This window comes from Chiloscyllium punctatum, chromosome 39 (assembly GCF_047496795.1).
Source record: "Chiloscyllium punctatum isolate Juve2018m chromosome 39, sChiPun1.3, whole genome shotgun sequence".
In the NCBI taxonomy this organism is placed as follows: Eukaryota; Metazoa; Chordata; class Chondrichthyes; order Orectolobiformes; family Hemiscylliidae; genus Chiloscyllium; species Chiloscyllium punctatum.
Genome location: NC_092777.1, coordinates 20,817,070 through 20,829,523, shown reverse-complemented (window position 1 = coordinate 20,829,523; position 12,454 = coordinate 20,817,070). Strand labels below are relative to the sequence as shown.

Below are 12,454 nucleotides of genomic sequence, written 5' to 3'. Positions count from 1 at the left end.
GCTTGAACACCCTATTTTTCACCAGTATTGGGTATTTCTAATATTGCCAGACGGCACTCCCAAGGGCTGGATAATGTAGTTGAAGTCAACAGCTTAAATATCATTTCACATTGGGTAAACACACAGAAAATGGATATCTGTAAATTGACTACTGTACAGACATGTTTTTCTATTAACTTAGGAATTAGTTTTCCTGAGGCTTTGGTTTCTAGGACTGAATTTTAATTTAAGAAAGAAATAAAAGTTCTTCTTTACCAAATATTCATCTGTCACTGAATTTACCTTCTGGCTCAGTTTCTACATGTATATTGTGATCAAAGAAGCATGGGTGGTAAGTGAAGCTTGGCAAATGCTCAATGTTTAGATGTTTACTGCAGAATAATTCTATCATACTCACCATTCTTCAATTTGAAACCCATGTCAAAATAAGATAAATATTGAACCTGAAATTGGGTTGAGCACTTTAAGAGGTTGCTGGGGGTGACCCATAAAGACTTTAGGACTTCAAAGTATAATAATGGAAGCAGGAGTGTTATGGTGCATTGGTGGTATTCCTCCCTTTGAACCAAGAGAAGTGGGTTCAAGTCTCATTTCCTTCAGACATCTGAGCAGGATAATTAAAAATATCTGTAAGAATAAATGCGTCAAATGCCTGCTTTACACGCTTAGTTGAGGACCATTGCTGGAGAGTTTGCCTCAGAACAGCCACCTGTTTCTTTATGAAGTCTAAATTTGAGTATAGTTCACTTTCTCCTTCCTATTGTACAATTTCAAAGTACTTAAGAGTCGTACAGCACTGAAACAGACCCTAGGGTCCAACCAGTCCATGCTGACCATATCCCAAACTAAACTAGTCACACCTGCCTGTGCTTGGGCCATACCCCTCCAAACATTTCTTTTCATGTACTTATCCAGATGTGTTTTAAATGTTGTAATTGTACCCAATCCACCACTTCCTCTGGAAGTTTATTCCACATATGAACCATTCCCTGTGTAAAAAAAAAAATTGCGCCTCATGACTTTTCAAAATCTTTTTCCATTCACCTTAAAAATATGCCCCGTTGAAAATATTTGGCCTACCAGGTACTAATTTAAATTTGTTGACAGAATTAAGCAGCGATTTTGAGGTAATATAAAATAAAAGCCAGCATTGTTTTGATGGAAACATGATAGATTGGCACTTGCTGTATACACCAATAGACCACGTAACATTTAAAGAACATTAGAGAATTATTATTTCCAGATCTCCGAATGGAGATGATGCCTTGAGTCATCTGAAACATCACACACAGAGTGGTACAATGTATGGAATGAGCTGCCAGAGGAAGTGGTGGAGGCTAGTATAATTCTAACATTTAAAAGGCATCTGGATGGGCATATGAAGGAAGGGTTTGGAGGGATATGAGCTGGGTGTTGGCAAGTGGGACTAGATTGGGTTGAGATATCTGGTGGGCATGGACGAGTTGGACTGAAGGGCCTGTTTCTGTGCTGTCCATCTCTATGACTCTATCTGTCAATTCCTAATTATACACCCACATTAGATGGTCTTGATACCTATTCCTTGCGTGACCCCTCTGCCAAATATATTTTAATATAATGGGCTGGAATTTAAGGAAAGAGATATCATCTTGAGAATTCATGGAAATTAAATGATGTATTAGGTCTACTATTCAACATGATATTGCCTGTGTGCTCGAACCAAGTGTCCCTTAAAGCAACTGAAGAGTAAGTATGCTTGTATAGAACTTAACTACTGATGCAGTTAAGCAATTGTATTGAACTGCAAAAGCATAAGAAGTAGCAGCAATGTAGAAACCCCATCGAATCCAAAAATCTACCTATTTTAATCTTGAATGTACTGAATAATATCCATAATCCTCTGAGAATAGAGAGTTTCAAAGTGTTGACATTTACTGAGTGAAGAAATTGGTTCTCGCCTCGCTTTCAAAAATTCAAACCTTTTTCTTTAGATTGTGCCTCATGGCTCTGGATTCATAGTCAGGGGGTAGGGTTGGGTGGGGAGGGGGAATGCTGTGTTTGGATTGGATGTTCTTTGAAGGGTCAGTGCAGACTCAATGGGATGAATAGCCTCTCTCCACACTGTATGGATTCTATGATTATCAGAAAACAAAACTATCTGGTTCACTAATAATAGGGAAGGAAATCTATCGTTACCTGGTCAGGGTTACATGTGATTCCAGGTTCTAGTTTGCCCTCTGAAGAGCCTGTTCAAGGGCATTTAGGGATGCCAACAAATGCTGACCCAGTCAGTGGTGCCCACATGCCGTACAAACAAAAATACTGGGAGCATTCAAGATTTCTGAATAATTTAGCTGCATCATGATGAGGCAAAACAAACACCAGGCTATCTGAACCACCTCAGCCAGTCAGGGATTGAACTCTTACTGTTTGCTAACTGAGCTAGAGAAATTAGTTGATGGGAGAGTCCAAAACAAGGATTATAAAATTAATATTAGTCCCTGGCTGGAAGCATTCTTCACAAAAAGTTGAGAACGAGTCTGGAATTCTCGCCAAAGATCTGGTGAGGGCATATTCATTGAAACTTTCAGAACTGACATTGATAGATTGTGTTAAGTAAGGATTCTAGGGATATAGCTTTAGGCTGTCTGAATGTATTTCAGGTGTACACCAACTCATGATCTAACTGAATTGTGAAACAGGTTCAAAAGTGTGAATTCCTGTTCCAATGTGAACTTAAAATTTATCCCTATAGATCGGTAATGGTTCAACTTGACCCCATACTAATAGCTGTTTTGAATTCTTTTTAAAATATGAACTACTTTAATTAAGGTCACTAAAATTCCCTGCTGATTTAGAAACAGCTTAATACTGAAATGGATGAAATCCAATAGGAGCAATATTGTTTTTCTTTGCCAATTAATAACTGATGGATATTTCAGAACACAATAATATAGCTAAATGAAATTTCTTGTCTGTCTATGCCCTGTTGTTTAACTACAAGAGAAAGTATACCTTGAAATCACGTGACAGTAAAAGCATTAATGAGAAAGTCACCCATTGGGACCCAGAAACTGATTGCAGGTCAAAATGATTAATATGATTTTTAAAGGCAGCTTCACAGAATGACCCTTGTTGCTGAGAAATGTGATGTAATTCCTGTCTGCTGGAAGTTAAACAGTGTCTGGCATTGTGCAATTCGCGACCTGGTTCTGGAAGCTGTTTGTGAAAATAACGGAAATTGCACATCTGGGGGAGTTGGGAGAAACCAGTCATGTTAATTTGTTGCTTTCTGAATTACTTTTTAAATTAATGGAACAAGTAGTTCTCATTGCATTTTGAACTTGAAAAGCTCAGCAAAAGGTTACCAAATCCCACTTGTTTACAGCCTATTTGCTTCAACCTTGCTTGTTAAGTCTTTCAATTCTGATTAACTCCCTAGTTCAGATATAGGAATGTGCAACATTCCCTCCCACAGTTCAGAGATTGAGATTCTTTCTAATTCTGTCATCGAATGTATGTTTACATTGCAGCTGAAGTGTCCTGTTTGTGCTCCATCAACCGTTATGAGGTTTTGTATACATTTTTATATATATATTTTAATTAATACTTAAGCTTCAATGGCTTAGAAATCTCTATTCCAGTGAGATGGTAAGGTTTTTTAATGGTCATGTTTTTCTTGGCACAGTTACTCACTTTCGTGAATCATGCTCCAAGGGTAGTTAAAACATTCATAGAAGATGTTAAGGATTTTTGTGGGACCCTGTGTTTTGGATGAGCTAGGTAGTTTTACATGCATGTACATCTTGGTATGTGAAATCTTTTCTTCCCTTAACCATTCTGAAGGTTTTCAATTAACTTTGAAAGCACTCAATGATTGTAAGAAGTGCTCCAGTACTAATGTTTGCCCTTAATTATGAAACAATATTGAAATACTGCAAGGTACAGTACTAAATATTAATAGTGTTGCCCATTTTTTGGTTGTTGAACTCTTTGACTGAAGAGAAGAGACTGGGCGGCCCTGTGGCTCAGTGGTTAGCACTGCTGCCTGACAGTGCCAGGGTCCCAGGTTCAATTCCAGCCTTGGGTGACTGTCTGTGTGGAGTTTGCACATTCTCCCCATGGCTGTGTGGGTTTCTGCCGGGTACTCTGGTTTCCTCCCATAGTCCAAAGATGTGCAGGCTAGGCAAATTGGCCATGCTAAATTGCCCATAGTGTTAGGTGCACTTGTCAGAGGGAAATGGGTCTGGGTGGGTTACTCTTCGGAGGGTCAGTTTGGACTTGTTGGGCCAAAGGGCCTGTTTCCACACTGTAGGGAGTCTAATCAAGAAGTTCCTAGCTAATATAAAGTAGCTACATTTCTCAAAGCAGTTTTGGGCAAGTTTTTATTTAATGATATATTTGTGAATTTAATATTGATGTATTTAGGTCATTCTCTTAATAGGTTGTTGGTAAATGATATAATACTGATTTTTCAGATTCCATTTCCAAATGTATGCTAATTTGACTGACTGGTTAGGGTAGAAGTAAGAATGCTATAATTGACCACTATGCTTTGAGGAACAATGCCAACTCTGATTGCCATGTGCAGATTTGTGGCACTGACTTAGAAAACAATCAGTTGCAGCCTCTACAGTCCTTGGATATTGAGGTGTTTACAGGCATGTGTGTATATCTAATTTAGAAGTCATTGGTGAATGTGAACAGTTCAGTTCAGAATTATTTACTTATTTCTTACAAATTGGAGTTCTTTTATCAGAATATTTAACAGTTATTTAACTGGACAGAGGATGAGAGAGAGTAAAAAACAATAGCCAGTCCTGAAATATCCCAAAATCACTCTGCATCTGCCAAAACCAGTCACAACAGATTTACTCCTCCTTTTCTTCCTTTTAACCAATATTCTCTGTGATTGACTGGTTAGCATCGGTCTTCCTTCAATTGACCAACTCAACATCCAGCTGGCTACCAGTGCTGGGTGTGGCAACAAAACCGGATGCCAAATCATCTGTAATGTTCCTCATGTTGGTAATTAAGTTCCATCATGTTCTAGACCAACATCAAACATCTACATCTGTTCTCCTCCCTTTTTATAAAGCCTGCAGCTGTTCAAAGTTCAACTGATCCAAAGCTCAACTTTCAGTTCCACCAAAGAATACTGAGAAAAATAATGAGGGAGTCTACATCATTGCATTGACAGTTTGTAAAAAAAAACATACATTGACATTTCCTTGTGGTGCAAAATGGGTGACTTCAATTAAAATGGCAATCAGGAAAGATTGCCAACTTGCTATCATAGTCTTTACACAATCAAACAAGGTCAAGATCTACCATAGATTGAATAGAGGGAATTAATTCCCAAATCCATTTTCCACAAAGACATAGACATTAAAAATCTCTTAAGTGTAGACTAATTGACGAAAATTACCCTTGCCAATGATTGTAATAGTGAGTAAAAATTATAGGATGCATGTTCAGTTAGTCTTTAAAATGCTTATTTAAAAATGGGTCATGATATAGCTGTAAAAATTATAAAACTTATCATTTGACATGTCATTTGATTAAGTTTTGACAAAAAAGTCTCCAGATGTACTAACACAGGTATGTACACATCAGGATAAGAAGGGGCGACAGTTGACCTTCAATCCAAACTAGAAAGCATGCAGAACAGTTTCCACGACCTTTTCAATTGATATTTATTTAGTTTTACACCTTTTGTTCACTCAGAGGGGCAATACATACTATTCACCAAATGCTCTCATTCTGTGATGTTGCCTGTAACATCTTGACTGAGTGGGGAAAGGCTACGTAGCTTCAATCCCTCATGGATAATCCCTAAGAACTCATTAAAAAAGGGTTGTAATGTCCACAGCATGAGCTATATTTGCAATAATCTACTCTCAATACTGGCAGGATTTTGAGGTCTGAAATTGCATTAGCTTTCCATTGTAAAAGCCATCATGACTCAGGTGCCTGTCTATTTTTGTTCAAGATGCATCAGAATTTGAGATTAGCTGGTTACTTTTGAATCATTTAATACTATCAAGGTTTACTACTATTCTGCCATTTTGATGCAGTGGTTGTTGAGACATGGTGGTTCAAAGTATTGGCTGACAGAGGAGTGGAACACAGGGCTGGATGAAACAAAACTCGTTTACAGTATTTTGAAAACCTACATTGCAAAGTCTCTTGACTATTGTCTCATTCAGGAGATAATGATGAGCCTGAGAAACTTCAAAAGATATATAAAAATATTGCATAATTAGATTCATGTAAAACATAATGATGTAACTGATCCCCAAGAGAAAATTCACCAGAGATCTGAAGCACGATACTAGGCGCCTGTATTTGAGAACCTCCTATGTTTAGATATAAATGAAAGAAGGTGACATGACATAAGGAGTTGAAAAGCCAGACCTTGAGATGCAGAGCAAATAGTCTTAGAGTTATATTTGCACTTACAACCTGAGGTACTCCAGACTGGTACATGAATGTGCATGAAACAGTAGATAGACCAGGAAATGATTTGCTAGTTTAAAGAGAAGAAATTAAGGCCAGAAGAGGAAAATGCTCCTTCAGAAGCAGTTGAGTGAAGAACAAAGAGGATTTTTGTATTAGCTGAAATCTCCTGCATTGAACAGTTGTACTTGATGGTTGTTGGAACTTTTGCTTTTTCTTTATGAATGTACAGGTGCACTTTTCCTTTCTTTTTAGTCAACCTGATCACAGCACACACCTGCAGCAGGTGGGACTTGAACCCAGTTTGCCTGGCTTAGAGGTAGGGACATATGTTTGAGGCAACTTTAGATTCAGTAGGGCATGTGTGATATGATGTACCCAATCACAGTAAGTCTTTAAACTGCAGTGACTTTAGTTGAATTAATCGTTCATTGATTAATAATCACTGTGACTTTGGATTTCCTTTCAATACACACCATGTGACCCAACATTGGAAATAAGCCATTCAAGTCTCTTACTGTTCATCTTGAGGGGACAACATGCTCCATCACCAAATGCACATTTAACCTATAGGACTGCAGCCAACATGTAGGCTTGTGATCCTTTTAGCATGACCTGTAATACAAATGCTCTAATGTTTTCAGTTCCATAAAAATGTGGATGCCTCTGAATTGAGATTCACTGCTTGTAACAAAGCGAAAGAAAGGAAGGCACTATCTTATTTTATTATAGATGGGAATCTAGCAGCTAATGGAAATGATTGAGAGAGATAACAGAATAGAAAAGTTGCATATCCAAAATAGGATATGATGACAGGGTCAACATAAATGTCTGGTTTTCAACTAAGGCCCTGGTATTTCCTTTGTCAGTTGTTGAAGTTTCTAACTCTCATTTGTTCTTGAGGTCCTCATTGATCTCCAGTGACTCTCCATCCATGGCACATTGATCAAAGTCATGACCTTTATTTAGCCCTTCAGCTTCATTCCCTCTTCTTCTTGACAACTTCCTCCTGAAGTATATCTGAATTGCATTTTTCACTTCTCAGCTAACCATCTCCCTATATTCAAGCATCAGTGACTAGCCCCCCCACCTATTTCATCTTTTTATTCAACTTCCACACATATTCATGAATTACTAATTACCCCTCCCCATCTTCAAAACAGTACTCCCCTTTTTAAGATATTAAAATATACCTAATAATTTAAATTACTTATTTAATGGTAGGGAACTAATGGCCAGCTATAGAATCACAGGGCTGTACAGCATGGAAACAGACCTTTCGGTCCAACTGGTCCCTGTCCACCAGCTATCCTAAATTCATCTAGTCTCATTTGCCAGAATTTGGCCAATATCCCTCGAAACCCTTCCTATTCATATACCCATCCAGATGCCTTTGAAGTGTTGTAATGGTACCAGCCTCCTCCACCTCTTCTGGTAGCTCATTCCAAACACGCACCACAGAGGAGAAAGTGAGGACTGCAGATGCTGGAGATCAGAGTTGAGAGTGAGGTGCTGGAAAAGCACAGCAGATCAGGCGGCATCCGAAAAGCAGGAGAGTCGATGTTTTGGCATAAGCCCTTCATCAGGAATGAGGCTTGTGGGCCATAAACGGGAGGGGGGGGGGGGGGGGGGGGGTGGTGAGACTGGGGGAAAGGTAGCTGAGAATGCAATAGGCAGATGAAGATGATGGACAGGTCAAGAGGGTGGCGCTGAGTTGGAGGCTTGGGACTGGGATGAGGTAGGGGGAGAGGAAATGAGGAAACTGGTGGCATCCACATTAATCCACATGTCCTTGGTGGAGTGGGAGGGGCAGTGGAGTCCATGAGGGATCAGTTAGTTCTGCAGGCAGGCACTGAGGGAGGAGGTGTAGCTGTGGTAGTGAGTCTGCTTCAGGACGTGGCTGAAGAACTTCAGGGCAGGGGAGATGACCTGGGAGGGGCAGTGAGAGAGAGACTCACTGAGATTCTTGTAGAGAGAGGAGGAGAACTTCTTCAAGATAGGCATCCTTTGCAGTAAGGTTACAATCAACTACGAGAAACTGAGGACTGCAGATGCTCGAGATCAGAGTCAAGAGTGAAGTGCAGGAAAAGCACAGCAGGTCAGGCAGCATCCGAGAAGCAGGACCATCGCGGTTTCGGGCATAAGCCCTTTGTCAGGAATGAAGCTTGCGGGCCAGGGTGCTGAGAGATAACCAACCCACTGCCCTGTGGCTGAACACTTCAACTCTCCCTCTCACTCCACCAATGACATGCATGTCCTGGCCCTCTTCCATCACCAAACCCTAACCACCTGATGCCTGGAGGATAAATGCCTTGTCTTTCATCTTGGGACCCTGCAAGTCCAGAGGATTAGTGTGAATTTCACCAGTTTCCTCACTTCCACCCCGCGCGCCCCCCCCCCCCCCCCCACATTATCCCAGTACCAACACTGCCCTTTTGACCTGTCCATCACCTTTCCCATCTATCCGCTCCACTTTCCTCTCCAACCTATCACCTTCTCCCCCACCTTCATCTAACTATTGCATTTTCAGTTACCTTCCCCCAGCCCCACCCTCTCCCATTTATCTCTCAGCCCCCCGGGCCCACAAGCCTCATTCCTGATGAAGGCCTTACGCCCGAATCGTCGACTCTCCTGCTCCTTGGATGCTGCCTGACCTGCTGTGCTTTTCCAACACCACATTCTCATACACGCGGCCCCCTTTACATACTATACGCAAGAGGAAGCTACTTATGAAGTGTAAATGATTCTCGCTTTGTAGGCAAAAATTAAATTTATATTAGGCTGTGCTCCTATAACTTTGAGACTTGGAACACCTCTGGCTCTAAGCAACTTACAACAGCTCCAGCTTGTGTCCCTGTCTCCAGACCAGGAAGCACAAGTTCTGTTCCCACCTGTTTTGTACATCCCTGAATTGCTTGATTGTGTATATACTTTAATGTCATCATTTTCCCCCAAGGCACTTGTCAAGCATGAAGGTGCTATTCACTCGAAATCAACTCTGCTGGATGAGACATGCAATTTGTACACCTGACACTGGACATGAAGCAACTGTTATGCTCAGAACCTGGTCACAGCAGGCACCTCCCAGCACAACAGTGGAAACACTTTAGGGGTTCTCAAAGCATCCCTGAAGAGGATAAACATACTTCCCTGCTCATAACATCCCTGGCTGTTGATAAACCAAAATGGAGAAAGCCCTACTGGGAAGGCACCACAAGTATCAAGCGACTACATTTGGGAAGTCATGTTGAGAGTTGTACAGAATATTGGTGAGTTCTCTTCTGTACTACTGTGTCCCGTTCTGATTTCCCTGTTATATAGAGAATGTTATTAAGCTGGAGAGGGTTCAGAAAAAAAATTAACAGGATATTTCCAGGAATGGAAGGTTTGAGGAGAGGGAGAGGCAGGGACTTTTATTTTTACTGGAGTGTAAGAGGTTGAGGAGTGACCTTATAGAGGTTTATAACATCATGACGATATAGATAAGGTGAATGGTAGGTTTCGTTTCCCTAGTGTGGGTGATTTCAAGACTAGGGGGCATATTTTTAAGGTGAGAGGATAAAGATTTTAAAAAGACAGAGAGTAGCTCGTGTGGAATGATGTTCCAGAGGAAATGGTGAACACAGGTACAGTTACAACACTTAAAAGGCATTTGGGTGAGTACATGAATAAGAAAGATTTAGAGGGATATGGGCCGAGTTCAGGCACCTGAGACTAGTTTGGGACTAAAATCAGCATGGACTGGTTGTTTGTTTCTCTTGCTTGGAGATGAGGCAAGATCGAGTTATCAAAAGGAGCACAGATGCTGTCAAAAACTCATTTACCTAGCCCTTTATGTACCACCTCCCTTACATGTGTAAGTGCCTGCAGATCATGCATCAGATTTTACAGCAAATTCAGAACTCGCTGAACCAGAGAGCAAACAAGTCATCCTGGATCCTGAGAGACTGCCTCAGAAGAAGAAATCAGAGTAAAATAAAACAGAAAAGCTCCAACTGTTTTCTTTGTGGACTCCTCCAGAGATCCCTATCAGCAAGAACAAACCTGACTGACAGAACCTTCAACTGCCTTTTGCCCCAGGCTGCAATTTCTGTCGTAGTAAAATGAATTGAATGCAAACTGAGGAACTCTCATTCCACTTATGCTTTTGAAATAGGAATGAGCATGCCAGTCATTCCTTGTGGCCTTTCCAAAGGCAGCTCAAATGGATTTACTCACTGTTTGTACCTTGTTCACAGGCTCTTTCAGCAGGAACCCAGAGAAATGTTAGTAGACAAGACTGCCTGTTTTCACAATCAACTGAACAATTTTGGACTTCTCCAAAAGAAAACAGTTTTTTTTAAAAAAATCGCCATTCAGAATATTTTAAGAAGGTGAAGTATTACCGTTGAACCTTGGAACTCATAACACATCTGCTTACAGATGGTTAACAAGTAAAGAATTCATGCCACATGTTAATAACCTGTGTCCTCATACATTTATGTATTATGCAGCGTGTTCCATTTGGAATGGTGAGAGAATATATGTGATAGTGAGTGTGAAAGGGTCTATGAGGGAGGTGTATATGATGGAGTGAGTGTGAAGTGATGTGTGAGAGTAAATGTGTGTGTGTGTGTGAATGTGAAAGATTGTGAGGAATGATTATGTAATGGCATGAATGTGATAGGATGTATGAGGGAGGCGTCTGCAATGGTTTACATTGCATAAGAGAGATGTATGTGATTGTGTGTGTGTGTCTGTTTTGGTACCTGTGAAGCTATTCTTTGTGAGGAAACTGTGTGAAATGACGTGTGCATGAGGGAGATTTAAGATGTATTATATTATTATTATGCTTCTGCTTCAGTGATCTCTAATTTTGTTAATTTTATGAAAGATATGATTATTCTACAGTGGTTTAGTTGATGAGAAACAGTACCTGACAGTGCTAACTCCTATATGCAGCTTTGATTTAGGAAAGTGGGGATTAGATTGTGCCAATTGCATTGGAGGCTGCAGTGGATTCAGGACTTGCCTTCTTGCCCTACATATGACAGAGATTGTGGTGTGTGGGTTGGAACTGCCTTCAGGCAGCAAACCAGAGAGGAGAAAGAAGAAGAATGTCTTGTGAAAGAATTGTACCACACACTGTTGCCATAGTGTTACATAATACACTGACTTTACACATGTCAGTATGGATTAAATTTCTAGCTTTGTTTTAAAGGAACAATGTAAATCCCAAATTCTCTGCTGAACCAAGCTGCTAAAGGAGAGCCCTAATTGGAGGGCGATTCACTCAGAAACTGAATTGATAATACTGCATAAACTCCTAGCCGCTTTGGACTCAAAATGTCATTGCTAATACAGGAACAGCTCTCATTTATAATATTCCAAAGCTTTAGTCTTGAGCTAAATAGCTCCCCACCTGGACGCTCAAGAGGCCAGCATTTAGAGGAGGGCAGATAGCTCAGAGCGTTGTAGGCCTCGAAGAGATTGCAGTGGGATCAGGACATTGTGGAATTTGAAAACCATGTTGTGAAGTTTAAAAGGAAGGTGTTGTTTACCTAGGAACTAATGGGCCAGTGAGCACAGGGCTGGACAAATAGGATTTGGTGTCAGTTCAAATAAGGGCATGAGAGTAGAAGGTGCGAGTTGAACTCATGGGAGAAGAACATGGGATCCAGGGGGACAAGAGACAGGCTTGCGGTGGCCAATCCACATGAGGTCTTTGCCATTTTAAGTCCCAGGCCTTCTTTAAATTTTAGGCTGTATACCCATCTGGATTGGACAGCTGTGTCAGCAGCAGATGGGGACAAGTGTAGCGGGCAGTCATCTCGAGATCTCAGTAGATGATGTCCAGGAGTGGTAAGCTGTCCAGGTCTCGGAGTAGAGAGAATCTCAAGGGAGAAGCTGGAGGCTTTATGTTCTCTGTATCGCCCAGAGGAGAAAAAAAAAACACTCCTGTCAGTCCTCAAAGAAATCTACAAAAATTGAAATATCAATTGGCACAGACTGGGGTGGATATGACGGCTGTGATTTT

General features: G+C 40.7%; 1 protein-coding gene across 2 annotated transcripts in view; it reads left to right on the top strand.

Annotated features, from left to right (window-relative positions):
- The window catches only part of gas7b (growth arrest-specific 7b), a 440,079-nt gene that overhangs the window by 76,555 nt on the left and 351,070 nt on the right, over nucleotides 1–12,454 (top strand). Inside the window, exon 1 of one of the 2 annotated variants that reach the window (XM_072558283.1) lies at nucleotides 3,528–3,550. The exons of the other annotated variant lie outside the window; for it this stretch is intronic. The gene's annotated coding sequence lies outside the window, so the exon portion shown is untranslated. Of the gene's footprint in view, nucleotides 1–3,527; nucleotides 3,551–12,454 lie in introns of those variants that run through there. 2 annotated transcript variants of the gene reach the window in all.